This window comes from Ischnura elegans, chromosome 3 (assembly GCF_921293095.1).
Source record: "Ischnura elegans chromosome 3, ioIscEleg1.1, whole genome shotgun sequence".
NCBI classification, from domain to species: Eukaryota; Metazoa; Arthropoda; class Insecta; order Odonata; family Coenagrionidae; genus Ischnura; species Ischnura elegans.
In genome coordinates this window covers 83,077,224-83,102,645 of record NC_060248.1, presented here as the reverse complement: position 1 = coordinate 83,102,645, position 25,422 = coordinate 83,077,224, and the positions used below count along the sequence as shown (strand labels likewise).

The 25,422-nt window shown below is 37.7% G+C and overlaps 1 protein-coding gene and 1 long non-coding RNA gene across 2 annotated transcripts in view; both read left to right on the top strand.

Moving 5' to 3' along the window:
- Positions 1-11,901, top strand: part of LOC124156080 — a 185,838-nt gene extending 173,937 nt beyond the window's left edge. Inside the window, exon 4 of the long non-coding RNA XR_006864263.1 lies at positions 11,822-11,901. This is a non-coding gene — a long non-coding RNA (uncharacterized LOC124156080). The remainder of the gene's footprint in view (positions 1-11,821) is intronic.
- A 171-nt stretch (positions 11,902-12,072) lies between these two features.
- The window catches only part of LOC124156079 (dipeptidase 1-like), a 115,784-nt gene continuing 102,434 nt past the window's right edge, over positions 12,073-25,422 (top strand). Inside the window, exon 1 of the mRNA XM_046530391.1 lies at positions 12,073-12,227. The gene's annotated coding sequence lies outside the window, so the exon portion shown is untranslated. The remainder of the gene's footprint in view (positions 12,228-25,422) is intronic.

Below are 25,422 nucleotides of genomic sequence, written 5' to 3'. Positions count from 1 at the left end.
TCTATCATCCGCAGTAAATCATTCAGCACTCTTTTTCGAAAACGGGCTTATTTTAAATCAGCAGCCAATTCTAATTGATCAATAATGATAGCATAATAATAATGAATGCATAAATAATAAAATAATAATGATAGCTTAAATAGCAATATAAGCAAGTATTAATATATAGTTGATAGAAGTAGTATTAAGTATAGTTGATATTAATAATAATATAATTGATGAATAAATTTGGATTGCTAATATTTTGAGGATTAAGCAACCATTGTAAATAATTATTATATGATTAAAATGTCTTAATAGAGGATATACTATTCATCTCGATGGTTCCTGATTCCACTGTATCTTCTGTGAAGGAACAAGCCATTATTACGAGATGTCTCGTATACTCACGGTCTTTCTTTTACTATCGCTATTTATAACTGAGCACCAACGTTGCTAATTTTGCATAGCACAAATTATTTTCGTGCATAATTTTCTCTACGAGTTGATTTTCTCAATGCATTCCTGCGCCTCCCTCAAAATCCCCGCCTGGAGTGATGGAGGCGTATTCTTCACATCATGCCACAAGGGGATAGTAGCAAAAACTGTCCATCCATCATTGGTTTCCGTATATTCATTGCCATTTGGAGCACAAATAGTCAATGGGAACCATCATGATATTGGTGCTGGACGAGTTTATTGGGAAAGATGATGCTTTGTGATCGATCGATGTGTTTTCCTGGGCCTCACTCAAAGCATGAAAACTTGTCTAGATACAGATCATGGAAATCGAGTCAACATGCAAGCCAATCGTACCCACTCTTAGTTCTCTATATCTCCAACTTGTGCAGAAATCGTGAGACTTGTAATTCCAATTCCAGGAGTATCACTTGGAAGCAGAGTGAGCTATGTCGGCTGTACAAGTTATTTATTACTGATAGATACTTATTTCTTGTATCAATACAGTTCTTGTATTCTATAATGCACCGTTGTTTGTTTTTTTTGTTAAAATTGCTACTGCTACTTAAATAAAATGACAAATGAATTGTAGATGTAAAATTTAAATCGTACGTATATTTTACTCTTAAAATCTTCAAAATGCAAGAATTTTGTTAGAATCAGTCTCTTAAAAAATTTCTGCGCATTAAATGATTTGTATTATGCTGTAGACATGTAAAATATTCCAGCGGAATAAGTGTCGAAGTTGAATAAGTGGTCTCCACTAAGTCAGTGAAAGAATAATGAAATGGGTTTATATGATCCATTTGAAAAGGAATTCACTCACCATTGTATTTTTTTACCATGCATTCCATTCTTTAATGTTACATACATTGTAAAATAGAATAAAATCTAATGTAATTTCCTCTTTAATCACTTACAAGGGAAGCAAACTAAATCGCATGCACGAGCATATATTTAGAGCTTAGAACTCATTTACATACACACAGAATTCTGCTATTTAAATAGCGCATTTAGTTTAAATCACTACCACCACTGATGAACTTCAAATATATTTCCTAAATCTAATTGAAATTTTTACCAGCCCAAAATGTAAGCATTCGTGTTTGACCCTAGTATTTACGCATAGGGAATTCCCTCGTTACAGAGGGGCGCATTTCACGGGAAAATATTAGAGATGGCGGATGACCCGAGTGCTCCATTGCAACTCCTATATCGCCCTATACTACTGGGAATTGCGATGACCGTGCGTTTTTTTTTTCAGTGCAAATCGAAACGGCATCGGTGAGAGGTCACGACTCTCGTGCTAACATGATCCCTATCCGCATTACAAATAAAAAGAGACGAAGTAAAACGTCCACATTCGTGTTTTAATGCAGGTCGCATGTTTTCATGTCAAGAAATCGCATCGGGTGAGTTTACGTGTCGTTTAAATTGGCTATTTCGATGCATCACCACCCGAACAACTTGCGCTACATTACGGTGCTTAATTTCTGAATTTTAGGTACCGGAACACTTACCCACACATCTAATCCACACATGATTTTCAAATATAAGATCCCCCCATAATTCACTCCCCCCGTTCCCCGAAACCTTCCGATTAAAAAAAAATTATTGCATTTTACAAAGAGAGTTTTTCTCATTGCAAAAAGAGTTACATTTATGAATCATCTCTTACCAATATTAAAAAAAAAAATAGATTCAATTTTTAAACTCCCGGCTCAGTACCGAATTATAGTACCAAATTTTCCCTGAAATAGCATATTATAGCCGAAATTAAGCATCTACATCTACATAATACCCCGCAAGCCGCCTAAAAGGCGTGTGGTAGGGGGTGCCATGATACCAGTCGTTTACACATAAAAATGAAGTGCTCTAACGAAGTTGGGACTTGCGTTTATTAAAGTCCTTTATGTTTCGGGGGAAAAACGAATTTCCATATCCATCCGTTCGACTAAACAACTCTCTTAATTTATCACTTCTATCGGACCTGGAAATATAGTGTGTCTCTAATATTATATTCTCCGTGTCGCTCTTAAAGATATTCATTCTCAATTGTTCAAGCTATCTAAGCCTAGTGCGCAGCTTCCGAGTCTCCAGCGGCTCACAGCCTAATTTGCTTAACATCTGGGTAAAGCTGTCTGTACGCCCGTAGCAGTTTTTGGCGAAACGCGCAGCCTTCCTTTGTATTTTATTTAGTTCGCGGATTAAGTCTGTCTGCGCCGGATCCCATACGCTCGCTGCATATTCAAGGTGCGGTCGGACGAGTGCGAAATAGCACCTTTCTTATACTTTCTCATCCGAAAAACTTCCCTCAGTACGCTTGACGAATCCTAATCCTAAGCACTTACTATATGTCAGCAAAGTACCACATCTAACACTGTTTCCAATTCATTAGGAAGTGAATAGCTTTTTTTTGACATAGACATTTTGATGCTTAGAAATTGCCTCTGTTTCAGAAGATTCTATAATTCTTCATCCGTTAATACGTATATATTACGTTAAGCATGGTAAATGAAACAACTTTGTACTTTCCACGCAACTTTATAACCACAGGTCGGCTTCCCTCTTGATTAAGGCGTTTAGTCGATTAGAAATCATTCGGGGTTATTTTAAAGCTGGGTAGAAAGTACAAAGTTAATTCATTTACCATGTTTAGCGCACGGAAATTCCATTAAATATTAGTATCGCTTGCATCCATTTAATATCTATAGGTAAACTAATATTTCTATCAAACTAATTTGAAATTCTTTGAACTCTTCCTTTCCATAACTTTGATCACCCTTGGCAGAACGTTCTGAAAACTCTTGTGGAGACTGGAGACAATTTAGAGTGTGAAGTAAAGTATAGTTTGGATTAGGGTGGCAAGCTGTCTGGAAGTTAACGAGCAGGGTTTCTCCTGTTTTGTAAATTGAATATTTTTGCTCTTTGATCGTCGTTCAACCCCAATGCGAAGTTCACCAACTTAAAGAAATGAAATGCACGCCACGTTCCATAGAATGGGAATACGATTCTTAAAAAAAACTTGGGCGTCATAGCGTGCAGCCTTAAATGTTATACCGGGGAATACTCTCCAATTTAATACGACTTGGAGGCAATGTAATACCCAACCTCATCTGGCACGTATTTTATTTCTGCCTAAGTAAGGCTTCCTTATAAGTCATGCTTTAATATTTTAAATAAAAAGTGATTATTATTTTGCCCTGGGGATCAAAAGTGAAACCAGAGGGAGCTAGGCTCTCGCCGATAATCAAAGGAAGAGCTTAATTCCACTGAAAAGGTAAAAATATTTCCTTTTCTTTCTTTCTCTTTGACGGAGAAATTCCTTTTTAAATTCGCAAATGATTCTTAAATGCTTTGTTAGAGATTTTGCCCCATTTTTCCTAAAAAATTTCATTTCAAGCAAATTTGTCGATGGAATCTTCTGCCACTCATTTTCAGATGACGTCCTTGATCTCATGGGGCATCTTAAAGTCTCTAAATTTCATTCCGAGACTCAAGTTTCGACCGAGGACCGTGCTGGAGCACATCATCATTCGTCAGCTCGAGAAAACGAATGCCATTCCCCTTTTCTCCCACCACCACTCTCGGGTAATTAATTTCCTCGACTGGGAGAGAGAGAGGATGAAAAAAGGAATACGAATTTACACGTGGGTGGTGGGAACGTGTTTGCACGTTTGAGTTCGTGTGTGTCTGTACCAAAGCAGGTTGATGTTCGTTTCGCTTCCCGCACGGCGTCCCGCCGGGAACTCGGCCTCCGAAACGTTTCCCCTAGGGGAGACGGAAATGAGGAGGATCGCGGCATAAACACCGCGAGCGATCTAGGTTTGCACCGGGGAAATAAAAAAATGGATATATTTGGACGACTTCCAGTCGGTCCGCGGGTCCGGCAACTTGAGTAGTCCCTCTGGGGCATTCCCCTACATCATCTCGTGCCCGCACACCTTCCCCCCGCCTCGTCGCCTCACGTAGCGGATCCCCTAGGGTATCTCCTCTCCTCTCCGATGATTTGCACCTTGCACCGAATACCAGTAATAGTTTCTATATATAGACCGTTCACTAGGGAAAGAGGCGAGTACTTAAGGATGTCTCGTGAGAAGGGTTGGTCGTTCACTTCTTCGCCAGTTCACGAAGTACAACTTTTTTTTTCCTTCCCAGGGAATAATACCATTCCTTGGCGTGACGTAAGATTTCTTGCTCCTCTAGAAAAAACTTTCCAGGCATCTTGTTATACTCTGCCGAATACCTTGGTTTTTCCTATTCTTATCATACCATTTGTAATAAATTAACGCTTTTAAATGACAGATTGACAATGCACCACATACCTGTGGTAGTTTCTATGTATATGCCATTCACTAGGGAAACAGGCGAGTACTTAAGTACGTCTCTGCTCGTGAAGAGGGGTGGTCGTTCATTTCTTCACTAATTCACTAAGCGACATTTCTTTTTTTTCTTTTCCAGGGAGTTTTATCATTAGTTTCCAGATCCGTGACGTGTTAAAAATTTCTTACTATTCTAGAAAGAAATTTTCAGTTTTCTTGTCATACATTGTCATAAATATCGTGGCTTTTTTCCACCCTAACTTTATCGTTTTTAAGGAGTTGACGCTCTTTAGTAACAGATTGACAACTTTGATAAATTGATTTTTAGGTATGTAAGGAATCGGTGGTCAAATTAATATTAATTTTTATCTATAATATTGCAGTCATAAAAATTGCAGCAATTAAAATTTAAATGTAATAATTTGTTCAGGATGCATTTATACCAACTTTTTATTTTCCACCAAATACCTATAATTTCTATTTATTGACTGTTCTCGAGGGAAAGACGTAAGCACTTAGAGCGTATCGTTTTCGTAAGGAGCCGAGGTCTTCCACGTCTGTATTAATTTTTAATTCTCTGCGAAATGGTAGCCAACTCAACCTGAGAAAGATTTGATGTTTTCCCGGTGAATAGTGCGGGTAAACTTCTCTCAGAATTCCCACCAAGTTAGAAACCCCATTCCTGTCGATGTTTCGAGGTCCGACTCTGGGCTTATCGTTCGACCTGAAGACGAGAATAGAATGGCTTTTGAAGCTTTAGTCCATCAAAATCGACAGACGCCGCTGGAAAACCCGGGTTTTGGCGTCATCATGAAGCCGCAGCAACCCACGCATGAAAATCTACTCTATATATTTCATAATATTGTTTAGGATAACCAGTTTAATTAATGAATTTCCGCTTAGCAGTTTTTTAAAGGATACTTTTGTCACTTTGCTCCAAAAATCTTTCTAATATATTCTGCATCTAGAAGTATTTCTAATTAAATATAGTTATGAGCATTGAAACCAGCTTTATAACTCTATTTTATCACCGGTCATTTGCCTTAAGTTTGGATTTATACATATTTTCACTCAGTTCCCGAATGAGAAAAGTAATCTCTTCCACCTTAGATAGAAATTTTCTTTCACATCGTCCACCGTTATTTTCATACTGGGTCTTCCTTTCACGCTCTTTACGTCCAAATGACATTCGGCAATTGCCAATATCAAACCATCATGTCTGATGATGTGGCTGAATTAGTTGTTCTGTCTCTTCATTAGAATTTTGCTGAACTTCTCTTTTCTCCCATTTTTCTTAGTACTCTCCCATCACCCAGCCGTGGATCCATTGAGTTACCTAATATTTCTTTAATGCCACAATCCGACTGCTTCAATCATTTTCTTTCCTATTCATTTCATCGCCCGCACTACACATACCATTCAAGAGGACAGGATTCCGGTTGGCACGCTGACTAGAGGATTGGCTAGAGATCCTGTGAGCCTTGGATTCAAATCTGGTGGTGGAAGAAATGTTCGTGATTTGCCCATTTAAAAAGTTCCCTTGGGCCATGGAATTACCATGACCCTCTACAGCTGTCAGGAAAATTTACCTTGGGTAGGGTACTGGTCTGGGCAGGGACCCGGAAATCCAAAGGTCCGTGGTTCGATTCCCGATCCTGGGGATTTTTTCACTCGGAAATTAACGTAACTATCATCGCCATAAGTTATCACATCATTGTAGTAAACTACGGTTTAGTGAGTGGCGTATCTAGAAATTTTTAAATGGGGAGATTTACCGGAGATTTCGGGACTCTTACGGAGTGTATGAAATACACCCCAGGTCAAATGGGGGTCTTCCCCCGGAATATTTGGAATTTTTTTTATGTTTAAAACACTATTTTTAGGACTCAAAAACACTAAGTTCGTGCGAGTATTTATTGAAAGTTATTTATTGAGAACGTCTTGTTCGTTTTTGGCGCCTCTTTAAAGGCTAAAGGGGGGTTGTAACCCGGAACCCCCCCCCCCCGTGGCTGCGTCACTGGGATTAGGGATGCTGCATTCCACTGAACATGTGGTCGAGGTGGCAAAAAGCGGTCAAATAAAACAAAAGGAAAGCCCTTCGATGCTTGTTTTTTTCTTACCTTAAAATATCATTGATACACGTAAGGTGTTATCCACTCTTTGATGCTCCTATCCACAATTCTATGAAAGGGATCATTGTATCCATATCGATCATAAATGATTAATGGGCGACTGTTTTTCCGCTACCATCTCTCTTTGACACGTTAGTAATATTGCATCAGTTTCTATCGGCTTCTGGTGTGCATTCAATAAGTAATGCGCATGCGTGTCGGCATATCTCATTGGACGTGTACATTGGTGTGGTCTTGTCAAAGCACGTCGTCGGGCTCAAGGGGTCAGGGAAAGGGGGGATTTATCCCCGCTTCCGGAGCGAGGTATTACACTTGCAGGAGTGCCATCTCCTGCGTCACTCGCTCAAGAGGCATTGGCTCGTGTTCTCGATTCCTCTCCCGTGTAACGCATACCGCCACATTCCTCCTGACGGGCCTTCGTGAGTGTTCGAGTCCAGAGGTGTTGGAGGCGGCGGAATAGAGAAGGTTCCGGGGTGGTGAGAAGGCGGAATGTAAGTGTTGGTTTTTTACCCGTTTGTCATGCTCTTACCTTACGAGAAAAAATAATAAACTCCACTTTCCCGGGATGTTCACGCATATTCTTTGACAACTTTGACGTGGGAGGGAGAAATGAAAAATATTATAAATTTCTACGCTATTTATTGTCATTCAAACCGGTTTGAAGAATATTCACTCTCTCAGTGAGTTGAGCCAAAGGTTGGTTTGGATATATTATGGTAGAACTTACCCCGAACTAAGTCACGGACGTGTGAATTTACCAGAGATTTGAACCCAGGACCTTCAATGAGCATCCAAGTATTCTACCCACAACCCCACCACGCATATCCACTAAAGAACATGGAGGTATATTAAGATCTCTATGGTTTTACGATCAGAATAGTATTTGATGCAGGTAATTAATTAAGTCTTCACATTTTTGCTATTTCAATTGTTAAAGTATCTTTTACATCTCAAATATTTTTCTTCGGGAAAACATCAATTTTATTCAATTAACCATACTAATGCGGTTTTTTTTCTTTCGATCGTTACCTCACGTGCAAGGTGCTTTTACATACGAAAATTTGATTTTGGGATTTGGGTTTATTTTACTTCTACTGCAATGAAGATGCTTTCAGTCTAAACAGAACCCATTGAATTCCAAAAATACACTTAGGGCTTTTTTTAATTTAACTTTCGACATTTATTAGTTTTCCGGTAATTTCAGTTGGAGAAGTGTGCAAAATATAAGTTATAGACTATTGTTTCAAGTATTTTATTTTAAAATTCTCGCTACCTAGTTGAAATGTCATTTCGTATACACGCGGTTAGCTAAACTATTTGTAGATGTATTCTAAGTTGCAAATAATGTTTGAAATTATATCTGGGTATTGGTAAATGCATCCAATGGGATAATATTTGACCATTTATGGAACGCCCCGAACACAATTATAGCCTCGATTGTCTTCCCTAACTTATTTCTCTCCCCTTTTTAACAATCCTCTCTATTGATAGATCACTCTCCGGTGATGCATTTTCTTAGGATAAAAAGTCAATCTTTTTAGTTACGTTATAAACTTTAAATCCTTCTATCAAACTCTCTTCAACCCACACTAAAACGTGAATAGGTTGTATGAACTCACAAATATGATTATCATCTCCCCTGCGTCTCAAATAGTATACCTAATTGTTCGACCATACCTTGCTGTGTTATTTTTCAACCTGCGATGGTTAATGAATGGAAGACTCAGTAATTAATAACATCTTATTTGATCAATGTATATTTAGTACGTATTTGGTAACTGTTCGAAATAATCATCTCGGCAATTGAAGCATTGGACGTGTGCCTGTAGACAGGCTTTACAGTATTCCTTCATATTATGTAGCCGCCATTATATTTGGCATATTGAGGAGAAAGTTTCAATATTTTAAAACTTGTTACCGTTTCAATTCTTTTTTGTCCAATATATGGAGCTTTGGTGCACCATATGCAAGTATATTTCAATATTAAGTATTAATATATATATATCAATATTTTAAAAGTTCTCTAAGTTTCAATACTTTTTTGTTTAATGTATGGAGCTTTGGTGTTTCATGTTTTAGTACATTTCAGTATTAAAAATTATTATATATCAATAATTTAAAACTTCTTCAAGTTTTGATGTGTTTTTGTTTAATGTATGGTGCTTTGATGCACCATATGTGAGTGTATAGTAATATTAAGTGTTATTTTATACTGAGATTTTAAAAATTCTCCGAGTATCTATACATCTCCTGAGTGCACCATTGTATATTTTAAAGGAAAGGACCATTGAAACCAGCGGAAAATAACACCTCATTTTAATGAGCGCAGTTGTCGAATTCTGCTCCCTCGGCCCTTACCAAAGCGCTGCGAATACGTTGTATGGACACGTAAATGTGATGGTCTTCTCCCCTGGCTCTCGAATAACATGCTCGTCCCAACCGGCGTGGCGCTCCGATAACATTCCTCCCGATCGCCGAGTCCCTACATGTTTGAATGCATGTACGATTCTCGTGTCTCCTGACCATGCAAAACCCTGACTTATTTTGAGCCCGATAGCCTTTCCCAACATCTCATTAATTTCTTATCTATAAAATTAAAGCAGATAAACGTTTTTCAGTTTTTTTCATGCACCTTACCTTTTAGCTTTATGCATCAGAAAGTCATGAATCATCATCAATATTATTATTTAAATCAGTATTAAGATTAATTCTTCAATATTAAGATTTGTTTGACGCAGCTCTCCATTCATTTATTCGTAGAAATAGCTGCGATTCCTCGAGGAAATTATGTGGTGGTTTTCTCTTGCCCTCCACACTGTAGTACAACAGCCAGTAAAGTAAATTTTGACATTTCTGCAGATCTACCGCTTTTAATCACTTGAAAAATAGCTGCTGCCTACTCTTTAATGTGTTGGCTAACTTAATATTTTGCGTCCTTCCGTCACCCAGTCACGGCTTTTTCATCGGTTTCGTTATCATTTAAATGGCTTACCTTATTCAAAGATAGGCCAAAACTCCCTCAGAACGCCGTGAATTATTGCCAACGAGTGATAACTCTACGAGTAAACTTGACTGTATCACAGCTGAGCTTCGTATCTAGTGGTCGACCCACCATCTGCAAACTGGTGAACGTACTCCGTGGGCTTGAGCTTAGTCATGTGCATTCAACAATCCTAAACTCAGTAGACCCCAATTGCACCGCTCTGAAATGAATCGAGGGGAAAAGTACCTCACTTCAGAAAGCGCCATCGTTGAACTCTCTTAAACCTGTACCAAAACTCGGTGAATACATTTTAAGAACACGTAAATGTAAGGCTCCTTCTCACCGGCTCTCTAGCAACATTTATACAGATGGACATGCCATACACACATGTTCGAATGAATGCACATTTTTTTTCTTTCTCTCTTCACACATTGTGCTGTCTTATCTGATGTATAACGCCATCACTACATCATCTCGTAACACATTTGGAGGCAAACAGCGTTATTTGTGGACCTGAAGGAATAACTTTATAATACGAGAGGAAAAAAACGCTGATTTTTAGGGAGAAAAATCGACTTTACTCCCTTTGACAAGCGTTAAACGCTGTGAATACGTATAGATCTACATGTAAATATGGTAAATATGCCATGGCTGTCCAATTTCAAAGAATGACATAATCCACCTTAAGCATGACGTCTGTTTTCATTCTGTTACTCGTTTGCTATCCATGGCAAGTCAAGAGTCCCTAATGAATTTCCAACGGTATTTGACGAGGCGATGTAGAACGCTGCCAGGTAATTATATTAAATGATAAAAAAATTAGGCATCCACTATTATTAATCGTTAAGGTGCAACAAAGTTCAAATCTTTATGCGTCACTTTCAGGTCATTAATAGACGTCTATGAAAACTTTTTTTTTTAATTTCATGTACTTCTCTCATTTGAATTTTGACTTACTAATGCTTCTGGGATAACCCACGTCATTATGTTAGCAAGGAAGAAGAACTATTAGAAAGTCATGCAACACCCGCTAAAGTTTTCAACATCTTTTCTCATGAAGAATTTTCATTTTATGTAAGCATCCTGAAGCAATATTAATGAAAAGCAATCACAATTCCGTTTCTGGAGGGATAATGGAGGCTGTGTTACACAACAGAAAAGGGCAAAAGGTCATACGCGTATGTTTGAGCAGTATAATATTTGATTTAATCCAATTCTCTTTTCAGCGTCCTTCCCAAAACCAACACCCTAATCCCTTCACATTACTTCCTCTACTTTTTGACCCGTTCACCTCTAAGGTATAGGTTATATATAAGTGAACACTGACATTGTATACGATATGCACCTGATGATAACGCACTACGTCGAGACCTGGTCGTCCATTAAAAATGTGCTGTGGAGCTCAACAAAGTTTTTTTTTCCTTTTATTTTATTTTAATTCCCATACCACCGAAAACAGCACATAATGCCCATTTACATTGAAGTATATTCTAAAGTTCATCGATTACGCTTGGGCGAACGAACACTCCGTAACATGAAGAAAGATTTCGTGCTTTCCCGGCGAATAGACTTAGTGAAGAGTTCTCAGGATCGCCTCCGGGTCAGGAACTCCATAACTGCCGACGTTTCGACTCACAGCCCTGAGGACGATGACCGAGTCGGACATCGAAACGTCGGCAGTTATGGAGTTCCTGACCCGGTGGCGATCGCGAGAACTCTTAACTATATTAGGTAACATACTGCCAGTTAATTATATTAATAGATAAAAATGTTATTGTAGATGTCCACTGGGTGTTTGTAGATCGAACCCGCGACCTCCTGTTTGGCAGGCGAGGACTTAACCCAGCCGCCACAGAGGCCGACATCCATTATAGACTTATTCAGTTTTGTGACTCCCTCGCATCGTGCCTGCATTTGACGTTCCATCTCTCTTGCAATCTTCACAGAGGCCGTGTGGGGGACCAAGGCCAGCGGGAGGCGTGCGGTGCAACGGCGTGTCTGCAAGGGGCGGGGGGCGCGTGATGATGCCGCGGCGCGGCGGCGGTGCCGTCGGCCGAGGGGCCAGGGGGCTGGAGGCGGTGCCGGAGGGCGGTGGGGTGGTGGTGGTGGGGGCGCCGAGGGAGGAGCCGATCAGCGTGTGCGGGGCGAGCGGGGGCGGCTGGGGGTGGACGTGGGGCAGGAGCCGGGGGCGGGAGGGTGGTGGGGCGGCGGCGGGGGGCGGAGGTCCGTCTGCGGCGGCGGCGGCGATCGTGGCGGGATCGGTGAGCAGCAGTGCGGTGACTAGCAGCGGGGGCACGGCGGGCGACAGCACGGACAGCACATCGCTCGACGAAGTCCGAGACCCCGACAAGGGTGAGTGCCTGAATAATGCTCCTCCATACACCTCACACCTAATCTGACACTCAGTCTCATTCATGGATTGCCAAAGTAAAGATATATATCGGTCAGGCAGTATTTGAAGCCTAAAAGGTTCTTCCGATTTTAAATGGGAGAATTTTAATACGATATGACCTGAAGTATAAGTTTTAACTCGAAATTTGAAAAAAAAACTTATCAACAGAAGTAATGTCATTCGAAAAATTTGATAAGATCGTATGCAGCAACCTTTTGAAAGCTCAAGCGCAATTTTGACTGAACGCCAAATCCATGATAAAAAATCAAATTATAATTTCCACATTATTTAATATAACACTCAACGACCGACCATGGTTTCAACATTTTGTGCCATTTCCGAGGTGAACGACATGACGAGAAACATGAACGACGAATGTTTCTCTATTTTTCTTGGGCCTAGTAGGTATAAGTGTCCTTTATGACTAACAACTCACTCTCACAAACGGTTTTATTAATTTAGCTTCTTAACCCGTGGGTTTTTATTACTGCTTACGATATAAATTTAAGATCATTTGAGCTCAAGCATAAATTTTGACTTGAATTATGAAAATGACTGTCATTAACAGAGCAGATTTATTGTCATTCAAAGAACTTAATTACATGGTATGTAGCAACCTTTAGATGCTCAAACACAATGGTAACTTCCTGTTAAGCAGTCGTCTCTTTACTTTGCACTCAATTCATTTAGCCTCATTTATGAATTGTCTGCGTAAAAAGACTTAATTCACGTATTTTTTAGCCAAAAGGGTTCTTCTGACTTATATTGGAGAAATTTAACACGATATGACGGTAAGTGTAAATTTTAACTCGAAAAATTAAGAAAAATAATTGATCAAAAGAGGCAATGTCATTTGACACATTATTTAGATCGCATACCTACAGCGACCTATTAAAGCTTACCATGTTTCAAATAGTGGGTTGGTGTAAGTAAATGAAGGTAGAGGTTAAAGGTTTTTCATGGTTTAGAGCAGGGGTCCTCAACCTTTTCTTTTAATTCAAGGGCCAAAAATCGATTTCACATCGTGCGAAGGGCTACAATGCTCCATGTCACTTTACCACCATATCAATTTGAAAAAAAAACATAATTTCAAAGGGCAATAATCTTTATTGGTTAGAAATTTCAATCAATCAATGCGATTTTTGTCACTTTTTATTTTTGACGAGTGTGTCGATATATATTTTAGATTGTTTGGCACGATGCAATATTTGCTTTGGCCTCTAGGGTCCTCAAGAAATTAGCCGGCGGGTCGCAATCGGCCCGGGAGAGAGATTGGTTTATAGTGTAGTTACACAACAGCCGTGATGACATGCCAGTTGAGACTGCTAATGAGATGGCATACATTAACCTTTGGAAAGATGAAGCTCAATTTTCACTGCCTGAAAAATAGGTCTCTGTTTTCCTTGCATCCAATTGGTATCGGTTTCCTTCATTACTTTTCCCTTCTAATACGATTTCATTTATTCAGCTTCTGAACCCGAAGTCTTTTTCTAATTGCTAAGGGTAAAAATTTAAGATTATCTTAGGTTAATAATAGTCTATTATGGTGAATAATCGAAATTTTAACTTGAAATATGAAAGGAACTGCTATTAACGGACGTAATATCATTTTATACATTTAGTAAGATGGTATACAGCGTCCGTTGAATCTGAAGCGCTATTTTGTGAGTCTGAATCATAGTCCTTTGTTCACGTTTCACCTAATGTTTTTTAGTTTCATGGATAGGTTGGGTAAAATGATTTCGTTCTCACTTTCTTCCTAACCCGAGGGATTCTTTCAATTGCTGAGTGTAGGAAGTCAAATAATACCACCTGAAGGATTAATTCCTACGTCCAATTAAAAAAAATATGTATATATTAGTAACTTACAGAATAAACAATGTACTTTTAAGTGATACTTTCAACAGGATAAACTAATAGAAACGACTATAATAATATTAAAGACGTTTTTCATGGTGGTTTGCCGCAAATCTCTGTGTACATATAAAAAACGATTCTCAGATTCTGCGCATGCGAGCAAGATTGAATAACCTCAGACCAAATGATCTTCCCCATCTGATTTTTCCGTGCCAGGGAAGATTGGTGATTCTCCGACAACTATACCATATACTTTTACTTTTAGATGTGGGTATGTTTACGTTTTGTTTATCTTGATTGAAAATGCTTTTCCTTAACATTTATAACTCAGGTTGAAATATAAGCATCAGGAATCAAATAAATCGAAATCATAGATGTAAATAAAAAAAATGAGAGGCGAATCGAAAAAGTCATAGAATCGATTGATTTCAAGTAAGATCGTAATATGGCTTAAGCACTTGTCACATTAAGTCTCATTACCAGCAGTGAACGTGAAGGTTTATGGTGCCAAAGGCCCTACAAATCTAAAACAAATCTTAAAAATCGAAACAACAATGGAAATAGGGAATAATTATACCTATATGAATGCTTTCCTAGATATGAGGTCGTGAATTAGTGTAAGCATGTATTGGTGATTGCTGCTCTTATACTGTCTGCTCTTGTATAATTTTGCATGTTTTAGAACTTCTGGAATACATAAAAATTTAAATTTAAACCTGAGTACCTGCGTTTAAATAATCCTCTTCTCTCTTGAGTCGTATTTTGGTTACGCTTTTGTTGCCATTAGAAGTCAAATTCTTCTACAATTCTTGGATTTATTAGATGTTACTTTTCCTAATCTCGAGCATACTTTTTTCCTTTATAAGACATGATGCCCATGCATTTCAGGCAATATACTTATCATATTTGTCTCTTTTTACGTCTCTTTATCCATATTATCACCATTTATTAGTTTATGTTAGTCAATTCTACTTCAATAAATATTATTTACTCATTTCTATAGAATCTGCAACAGTACCGCACAGAGTTTAGACGTCAGAGAAATGAGATATCCGCATTGCAGCAGGTGGCAAGGCATTCCTAAGTAATAGGATGAATGCTTTCAGCATTCTGAAGGAATTTCTCTTGAGCAATGAGGATGCAGCAGCCTACGGGCTGCTTTGGCATGTGTCAAGGGATTTTCTGGGCTAAAGCAACTTCCAAGCGACAGGTCTTTGTTACTGCATTATTTCGCTTCGTTAATCGTGAAATTCCGTATCTATAAAACGAGTTTGCATGTTGCTTCAAGTTAAGTAATCTTTAGTACTGTTTTCTGGAATTGACGAGAGTAATATATTTTATTTTTATAGTGCAAAGAAACATCCGAAAGATAGAGGTAGTTGCAAAGTGAATGATTTTGAATTGGGGGAATAGTAATTTTTTAATGTATATGACATGAAAACTATCCTTTGTGTTATAGTTGCATGCGTACATGTTCCAACTTTCATAAAAATGTTCTCTCTGCTCTTTAATTCATTTAACTCCCAATTACTGATCGATTTCCATGTACAACTGAGAGTTGTTAATGAATTCCCGCCAGCTTCCCGCCAGAATTCCCGCCAGCTTCGTGGAATTCGTCAGTTATCTAATTTGTTCGGTTAATTATGCATCACAATATCTCATTCCCGTAAATTATTGACCTGTGTTGTTATTTCATCTTTAGGTTGCCCTGAAATGATTGTTACAGAACAGAATTCAACCATATAATGGGTAATAGAAAGCAAAGTAGAATTAAATCTATTTACGGAATAACAGCAATCTCTGCCATGGTATTAGGGAAAATTTTGCTCTGACTTCCTCATATGAGTCTCAAAAAAGTCACTAATCTCTTCTGTGCTCCCTGTTAGCAATCATTGAGTAAATAATGGTGTATGTCTAGCTCCTATGAAAAATTCCTATTTCCCATCAATCTAAGTGTAGATATGCGTTAAAAATCCACAACTCTTAATTAATAAACTCTCATTTATAACACCTTTGTAAACCAATAAAATTAAAAACATTTTAATCAAAAATAATAAAATAGAAGAAAAAAAATCGCCTCTGATTCTTTTTGGCATAATCTGAGACAAATAACTAATACTGAACAACAGCTCCACAAGATCATTTTTTGTGTATAGTTTACTACTGAATTATGCTCTTATGTAGCAGGAAAGATTAACTTTTGTTTTGAATGTTTGCGTATTAAAAGGTGTATTGGTGTATTATTCTCGATTAGCGGAGTTTTACTCTGTCTCTAACGTATTTTATAGCCAAAATATTTGCTGAATACTCAAATTAACTTTGTTTTTTCATGAGATTGATTATTAAGAATGGATGTTATTTCAAAATTTCGGTATCAACCTATGAGTTTTTTAAAATGTTTTTGAAGAAGCTTCATTTACAAATTGATGCCGAGTATGTACCCCTTTTCCAGGATAGATGTGTCGGTGTATAAATCTCGATGAGAGGTGGTTTTCTCTGTCTCTAACGTACTTTATAACCAAAATATTTGCTAAATTTTAAAATTAATTTTGCTTTTTTATGAGCTTGATTATTCTGAAAGGATGCAGTGGCATAACTAGGAATATGACTTGGAGGGGATGGGATGACTTTGGGTGGGGACCCCTGCCCCCCTAGACAAAAACTGGTAACATTTTTGAGAAATGAAATGACTGGAAATACATTTTACATCAATTTGGCACTTAACATTGGACTTTAAGCAGATGCAGCTATCATGTGTCCAAACTAGACAATAGTTTTAAATAATTTTATTATTTTTCGGAGGTTTATGTGGATATCCAATCTCTCATTAACTTGCAAAAAATACCAGAGGAATGATTGTTAAAAAGCGGGCAACAGCCTATTGATCAGAGCGTGAAGTTATTAGTGGTCTCATCGTGACAGCCATTCCATAATCCAAATCAGATACCATTCTTAAACCACAGTGATTACCACAAAATACAATGAGCGATATAAAATAATATATGCTGGTTGGGGAAGTTATTCATAAAATGGGAAATATCCGGAAATTAAAGAATAGTATTTAAATTCAAATAATAATCTCCCCCACGCCAGTGAAATGATGGTTTTTCAAATTTTCGGTATCAACCCATGAATATTTTTTATGTTTTTGAAGTGGCTTCTTTCACGAATTGACGGCAAGCATCCCTTTTTCCAGGATGTGTTTCAAGAAAACAGGATGCGTGCCCTACTTTGCGCGAGCCGCCGCCGCTCTTTTCAAATATTCACCCCCAGTGTCTCACACCTGGCCGCGCGATAAAGCTTGGGCGACCAAAGGCGCATCACCTAAGCATGTGCCGCTGTCTCCATCCCTCGCACCCGACGTGCTCATGACTAACTGCCCGCCACCCTTGCTCGCTCTTCCTCGTTCCCATCCCGGCATCGGAGAAGCAATGGATGCTCGACGCCTTAACTTTCCATTATTCATCCCCCGTGTCGACCGGAATAAATGCACCTGGGGTCGGTTTTCCAGACTGGATTCCCATCCTTCTCTTTCCATTCCCGCCCAAAGTCTTTTATCCACTCCCTGTTCTGCATTAGCTCCCATCTTTTCTTTTAAAATGTCAATAAATAGGTTTTTTCAATTTCATTGTTTTTTTTCGCATAAAATGCCCTGTGGCCCATATTACCGGCACTGAATGTAATCTTACAACAAATGCGAGCTTACCTATGAAAATTTTATTATTCTAAAATATGACAAAATTAACATTAAATTTCCGGAACTGGTGTAATTCATGCCAGTGAAACGTTCATTATGACTATTCAGCGGCTAGTAATAAAATTAAAAAGAAGTTATATTAAAAAAAGAAAATGGAGGACCATATTTCCACCCTTAGCTATACACGTATTGATCTGTCGCCAGAAGCGGTTCAAGGGGTGCCAAATTTATTATTAATTAGTTGAAATTAGAGGTTTGTTTAGGTTAGATAAACATTATTAGAAAATTTTTAATTTGAATACTGAGAGTATCAGTATGTTCGTGGTGATCAGTATACTAAGGATATCGGTACTCACGATACGTCTGTTGGAAATGTATATAATAAATAATATCGTTTTATTTTAAATAGTATTTTTTAATTTCCGGATATTTCCCATTATATAAATACCCCACCAGCATAGATTATTTTATATCACTTATTATATTTTATTGTAATTATTGTGGTTTATGAATGGTATCCTATTTGGATTTTGGAGTGGCTGTCAGGATGATCACGCTCTGATCAATGGGTTGTTGCCCGCTCTCTTAACGATCATTCCTCTGGTATTTTTTGCAAGAGGTCTTATCACCATGTAGCCCATTTCTCCAGAGACATTTTTTGCAAATGTAATCAAATTGTAAGCAAACTGATTGTGTATATTTCTCTTTTTTTCATGTCCTACCTCTTCGTTCTGTGTCATTCTTCCAATCATATCTGTGTTTTTTCTTCACTCCACCACTTTGATTAATTCCACGTATTAATTCAGTTTAGATTAAAATACCTTAAATATTTCAACTTTGGTTCGTCTATGATGATCCTAAAGGTTATCCAGCGGTTATGGTCTCAGAAAATGTTCAACCATCAAAAGAACCGTTCATACTTACGGAGACCATTTAGGGTTCAATTTTTCCCAAATTTATTTAGTGATTAAAATTAAACTGGGACTTTGTCTCCTGAGGTCACCTCAATTTACGATAAATTAGACTATTCAAATGAATATCAACACATGGTTAAAAGTCTCTTCATCCCGAAAAGATTACCATGTCGTGGTTATGCGGGCTGTTTACCATGAGGCGCCTAAGAATCTGCTCCACTTCCGACCGTATTTTGCCTTCCGAAAGTTCGTCGTTCGGATTTCCATTCGGAATCGTGAAAAAGGGTCTCTGGGATAGAGAGAAAAAATCGACATCGCTGTCAATCAAATGGGATGTGAAAAAAATAAAATGTGAGCAGAGGAGTGCGCCAAGAAGGATTTGTTGAGTGTGTACAGGTGACTACGTATTTATTCAAGCGCCCTCTCTCTATCCATCTACCTCAACAAAAACACATACCTCCACTCAACGTCTAGCACACTCCGCAGTACGAATTAGAAGAAAGATTTTTTTAGTAAACACAGATATACCTTTTGCATCGATTGGTAGTGCTTTCATCATGAAACGTGGAGATTTTTAACGCATTTTGATTATGAAAAATACCATCTTCCCCCCGGGATGAGTCTTGATTTCACGTGTGCCTTTTATCGATTCTATATATGCTACCCTACGTATTTACTTCGTTCCTAGCTCGCTTGCCTCATGCACACATGGGAGGTCTTTCGAAGTACGCTTTCAAAATTCGATGATTCATCTGTGTGCGTGGTTGTATATTTAGGTCAATGCGATTGGGAAACTTGCTATTTGATGAGATGGATTTTTATCGGATACCCGTATGTGATATCTTTTCTAATAAGAAACTTCGTGCAATAAGTCCTTTTTCTCCTTTAAAAATTTCTCACTTCAAAACTTTCCTTAAAAGCATTAAAAAGTAATGTGTTTGGTAAAATAAAGTCACGTTCTTCCTGCTTGTTTTATGCCGCTCCCGCTATATTATGATTATTCAAACAAATCGAGTGTGTTTATTTGAATTTATGTGTATAGTGTATTATTACATTTAGGCTAAAGTTAATTATCCATGAAATTTTCTAATTTTACTGCTTTAATTTCAGCATCAGCGTTTATTTTATCCCTCTGTTTATTTGAAATATTTATTAAAGAAATATGTTTTTATTTTGTAATTACTTGTTTCTCTCCCATCAGTGCTCTGTCATCGTCCTGTCAGAGTCCTTGTATTTCCTTAACCATGTTTTACTTCAATCATTCCCTATTCTCCGTGCCTTCGCCTTGAAAACAAATTTTAAAGAGACATATCCTGATGATTACAAAAGTTTCCTTTTTCACAATCAATCGGGCGCCCTCCTTTGGAGATGATGGCAACTTTTTGAAAGTTTCTATAGAAACGTGTGATATTTTTGGAGATATCCCTCTGCGGAGAATAAATATTTTTTTCTCACGAAAATTTCCCAAACACCAAAGTGTCCCGCTTTTTTGATTGTTAGTGACCTGAATTTTATTCTCGGCGGAAATTTGAGTCGACTCTGCCGCCACACACAGCTACCGACATTTTTCAACCTTTACCGCCGCGCTCACTGTCCCATTTTCTTCCTTACCCTGTGAAAAAAAACAATGTGGAGGCATGAAAAAAAAACAAAGTTGCGTTATCAACCTCAGTGGTCTCGAAAAAGGATGAAGGGGGATAAGGATCGGGGTGAGTTTTTGTTTTTCGATCGCAGTCTTCGGTCGGAATATACCAAAGGTGACGTGGGTGGACCCAAAGATAAGAATTACCATTCGATCTCAACTTTTCTCCCACGGCTTGGCTTTACTTTTATGTGGATCGGTCCCCCCTCTGAATCTTCCTTTCTCCCTCTCTCGCTTGATATCAAACGGGCAACTGCCTTGTCGGGATCACGCATATCACATCGGATCGTACGATGAATATCGGCAGCACTCCAAAAGCAATACGCGTGGGTTTACCGAAGGATTTTCTCCCCAAATTCTATCCGACTCCGCAAGTACGTTGGAGAAAATTCTTCAATCTTTTGTGAAGGATTGAAAATTATGACCAGAACTATTCATGGGAAAGATCGTCGGTGATTTTAATTCACCTGAGCATTTCTGTTTTACTCTGAAAAAAATTCTATTCAGTTCTGTACTTCCTTTTGAAACTGCTGCTCACAACTGCTAGAAATAAAAAATATTTAAGTGTACCAGGTCACATTTTTATTAAATCAGAGTTGATACATAAAAATTACTAAAAACCAATTTATGGTGAACTGTAATACCGAACTCTTATTTTACAATCGAATACCAACTCATCAGCCAGTTCCTCGCCGCAAGATTGTAACTTTTCGGTCATCTACATCAATCTGGAAGTTACCAAGGTTAAATAGGACCAATGAAATTCAGTGTCGTAAAATGGCATGAGATTTAATTCAACTTATTTCGTTCTCCTGAATTTTAGTATCAATTAAATTAACAATGAATACTAAATCAAGAACCTCAATGTGTCCTTAGTTGATGCTATTAATAATATCTTTTTCTGCTGCTAATAATAAATACAAAATATATATACTTATCGGGAATTGTATTGACCTACACTTGACATGGCTTCAAATATTAAAATTATTTGGTATTGATAACATTCTCAGCATATTATGTTGAAAGCAATTAACATAGCAGATGAAATAGTTTACCATCCTTTATCTCCTACAGTAACTTAAATATATTTAAAGGAACTAAAAATTATCAAAAGAACATTAGAAAGTGATAATCATTTTAAGTGCCTTGTTAATTCACATAGTGTATTTTATTCACTGCTATTATATTTACTGATATTTTATATGCTATAAAAACAGGGAACGATGGTGTATTGTGGGGATAATTGCTAAATCTATAGTTTCTATTGCCTTGGAAGATGCTCTATGCGCTGATGAATTTAAATACTGAAGCGACGCAAGTGTAGTTCTTGACTCAATGCAATAAATGACGCAATTAATTGAGGTTAGAATTTTTTTCTTGCGTACTACGTGAAATTTGAAAGCTGGAAGCAAAATGAAAAACATAACTTCTAATTAGCATTAAGCTTTATTTAAGGCAATCCTTAGCCGTGAGATATATAATCACCTCCGTGCTCAACCGCACCTCGCCTTCCCGTCAACTTGGGTGTATTTCCGCAATATTGCCGATGCAAGGCTACCCTGTAATTACTTTCATCTCCTCTGACTAGCAGGTTCCCCCTTTCAATGTGAATCCTTGACTGACCTCTATGGATTCCCCGAGAGAGTGTTCAGAACTCTCAAGGACTATTGTAACAATTCTAGCTACGTGTTTTCACTTTTCACGATGCATTGATCAAACTGGAAGTAGTGTGAAAAGAGATTATTAATCTCGTGATTTTAGTATAAGTTAAGATGAAAGGAAATTATACTATCGAGAAGAGGTTGCCTTTCTTTCTAAAAGATACTAAGAAGCCGAGAGGAACGAGAAAAAAATTATAATAAAATCCTAGGTATTAAATAAAAATTTCCACAGGCTAAATTCGGAATGAAATGAACCTAGCTCTTTATTTTTCTCCCAACTCCCATTGCGTGAGAAGGTGCATCTCCTTAAAGCTGTAAAACTTCGACCGTCCTTTTAAGTTTATCAGCATAAAACTTTGCCTGCCCATTACAAGGATTGTTGACAGCTATATATCAGACATACCTACCTTTTTCGTATAATTCTATCGTTGCCGTCATTAGTTTAAAATCATTTTATGATATGATGCCAACATCTTATGGTCATAAATAAGATTATATTTTTGAATTGTTTAACTTATTTAGTAATCTAAAATATTATGATATGCCGACCACCGAATATTAGATTTTTGACTAAAAAATACTATAGCTACCCTTAGCTTTTGATGGGTACCTTTCCGCACAAAAGCTATTTGGAAGAATATTAAGTATTGGAAAAGTTCCCAGTAGCTGCAATGGAAAGAGATAAGGCAGTGAAAGTAAAATTGAAGAGGTCTGTGACGTTCACCGGGACGTTTTATTTTCTCTACCCGCATTCTTCACCTTTTCTTGTTTTTAAAACCTTGAGATATAATGCCCGAGACGAGCTCGTGGTCGACCGGTGAGAGTTGATTGATGAACGCTGCTGCCTCAAGGCGGGACTCCTGGATGGAACGAAGGAAAGTGATAGGTTGCAAGATGATGAGGAATTTCGTTGATAGCGGTAGCTTGATGGCGTGCTGAAGGTACATAACGGTTGAGTATGAAAATGGACGTGTGGCCTTGGTTACTTTTTACTGGCTTACGAGAAGTTAACGACTCTGGCTTTTAAAGAAGTTATTATCATTATCTGGATCATATGGGTATTGTTAATGCTACCTACGAGAGTTTTTTTATTACTTCATCCCTTCTCACACATCGGTTGAGAAAGCCGTTACCCATGAAAGTCCATATCGTCTAACCGATGAATGTGCTGGCTGTGAAATCCGGAAGCCATTGCCGAAAAAATAAATGCTCCTCTTGCGCGAAAATGGGGGTATTACAAAATCTCACTTGGCTAAGCGAAAGCTTTTTGCTCTGCACGATTTATTTTCGCTTCCGTGATAAGACTTCTTGTGATGGCAATACGTACGTTAGTGATAGTAATTTACATCCGCCTTAAGAGACTGAGTTGTGACTAAGTACAAAAAAATGAAATGGTTTTTTGGGCTTTGAGTAGTACTCTTTTCATTTTTATGTATTTTTTGTTGACGCGGTTACACATGATTGGCTGAATCGCAATCCGCATTAAATTTGTAAGAAAATTTGATTTCGAATTATAACAATTATTCTTTGATTTTGGCAGCTAGTTCTTTTCTTCTTATTCTTTTGAGTCTGATGCTGAGTCTGCGAAATCAAGATGACTCATGTTTTCCAAGATTTCGTGTAACCCTATATGTTTTTTATTTCTCTACGTTCAAATTTATTTTATTCCTTTCGACTGATGAAGGTGATGATTGAGTGAAAATTTCCTTCCTCAATAAACGTGGCAACCTACTATTCGATGCACTTCACTATGTTCGATAACCCCCAAAACGCTGTAATATATGCATATATTGCATACGTAATTAACTTTTATACTTCATTTTATTAAAGGTCAACTGTCTGAGCGATTTTCATTGTTTGTATCTTTGAAAAAATCGATTGACTAATCGAAATGATAAATATAAGATAATTTTTTTACAATTTTAATTAGGTGGCTCGTTTGTCACATCATACATTCGTTTCAAAGTTTCAGTACTTTTGCTAATATCTTAAAACTATTTCAGTACAATAACTTCAAGGAAAAAATTCCCGTAAACAGAAAATTGAACCGTGAACTTTTTTTTACTGCAAATACACGAACGCTATAACAGGCTCACAGGTTTTAAGTTCAAATAGTAGTTTATCGATGTTTCTTGTGCTTTGTTGGGCGAAATTTAACGATTAACTAGTTTTAAATTTTATCATAGCTTTTACACTTTCTAAAATACCAGTGTAGGGGCGAATCTGAAATAAAGTGTTTAATTGTAAAATGTGTACCGTAATCCTGGAGAACCATCCTGAGGACGTGGTGTCGAATGTTCAGCGTTAGGAAATGTGACGCAACCCACTATACTTTACCGGTTGCTAAGTTATCGGACCTCAAGGATATGACTCCTTTGGTACGTTCGAATTTTGCGTCATCTGCGTGTGATTGATGAGATAAAAGTTAAAAAAAGTATTGCGTGTATCCGCTAAGCCCTGAAACGTGAAACGTATTTTAGACTCCGAAACATCAACAAGTTTGTTCTGCAGTGCGATTCAGTTTCTTTTTATTGTGATAAAAATAGACAAATATGGCCAGATATAATTTCAACACGATTTCCGCAGAGTTTTATAGGTGCTTATGTTTTATTTACACTTCGATATTTTCGCCCCTTTTATTCGATCACGCCTCGATGTGTCTTCGGCTGCGTTACGCTACAAAGATCACTCCTCGTTTCCAATGCATTTTCTCGTTCCTATCGCTATTATTTTTAAAAAGCGTGCGATGTTGATGACAGCATCCGATCCAGATGAACGCTTAGGCAAACGGATCCATCCATTTGGAGAAACGATTACCGTGAGCTGGTAGGCTTCGAGTGAACAATTATCGAAGTTTGCGTTTCTGAGGGCTGAGGGATATAGAATTCGTGCGTCGCTAATCGATTTCAATTGTTCGCAGAAATTTCCGAGGATGTACGCTGAGCTTTTAAGCATTAGTATTTCCAAACAACCGTCGATATGTGAGAAACGAGTTTAACCGACGAATGAGAAATATATTTTCGTTGGAAAAGTGGTGAAAATATTCTGTGGTCATCAAGATAATCCTTGGTGAAGTATGTAAATAACTTACATTTACTGAGTGTGAAAACATTAAATCTATATACTATAAAGCCAACTTGCGACCACTCACTCACTCATACAAATGTTTGGGGTGAACGAGACAAGGCATGACAAAAAGTCTTATGACGAACCCCTCTATAATTGTCTGAAACCCCAGGAAAATTTATCAGAAACTTGTATTTTTAACTATACTTTTTGTAGTATTTACTTACTTTATGTAATGCTTTATCAATTAAAATATAGTTTACTGGAGTTCATTGTATTTCGTAAAGTCGTTATGTTAAGATATTAAGTATGAATTAA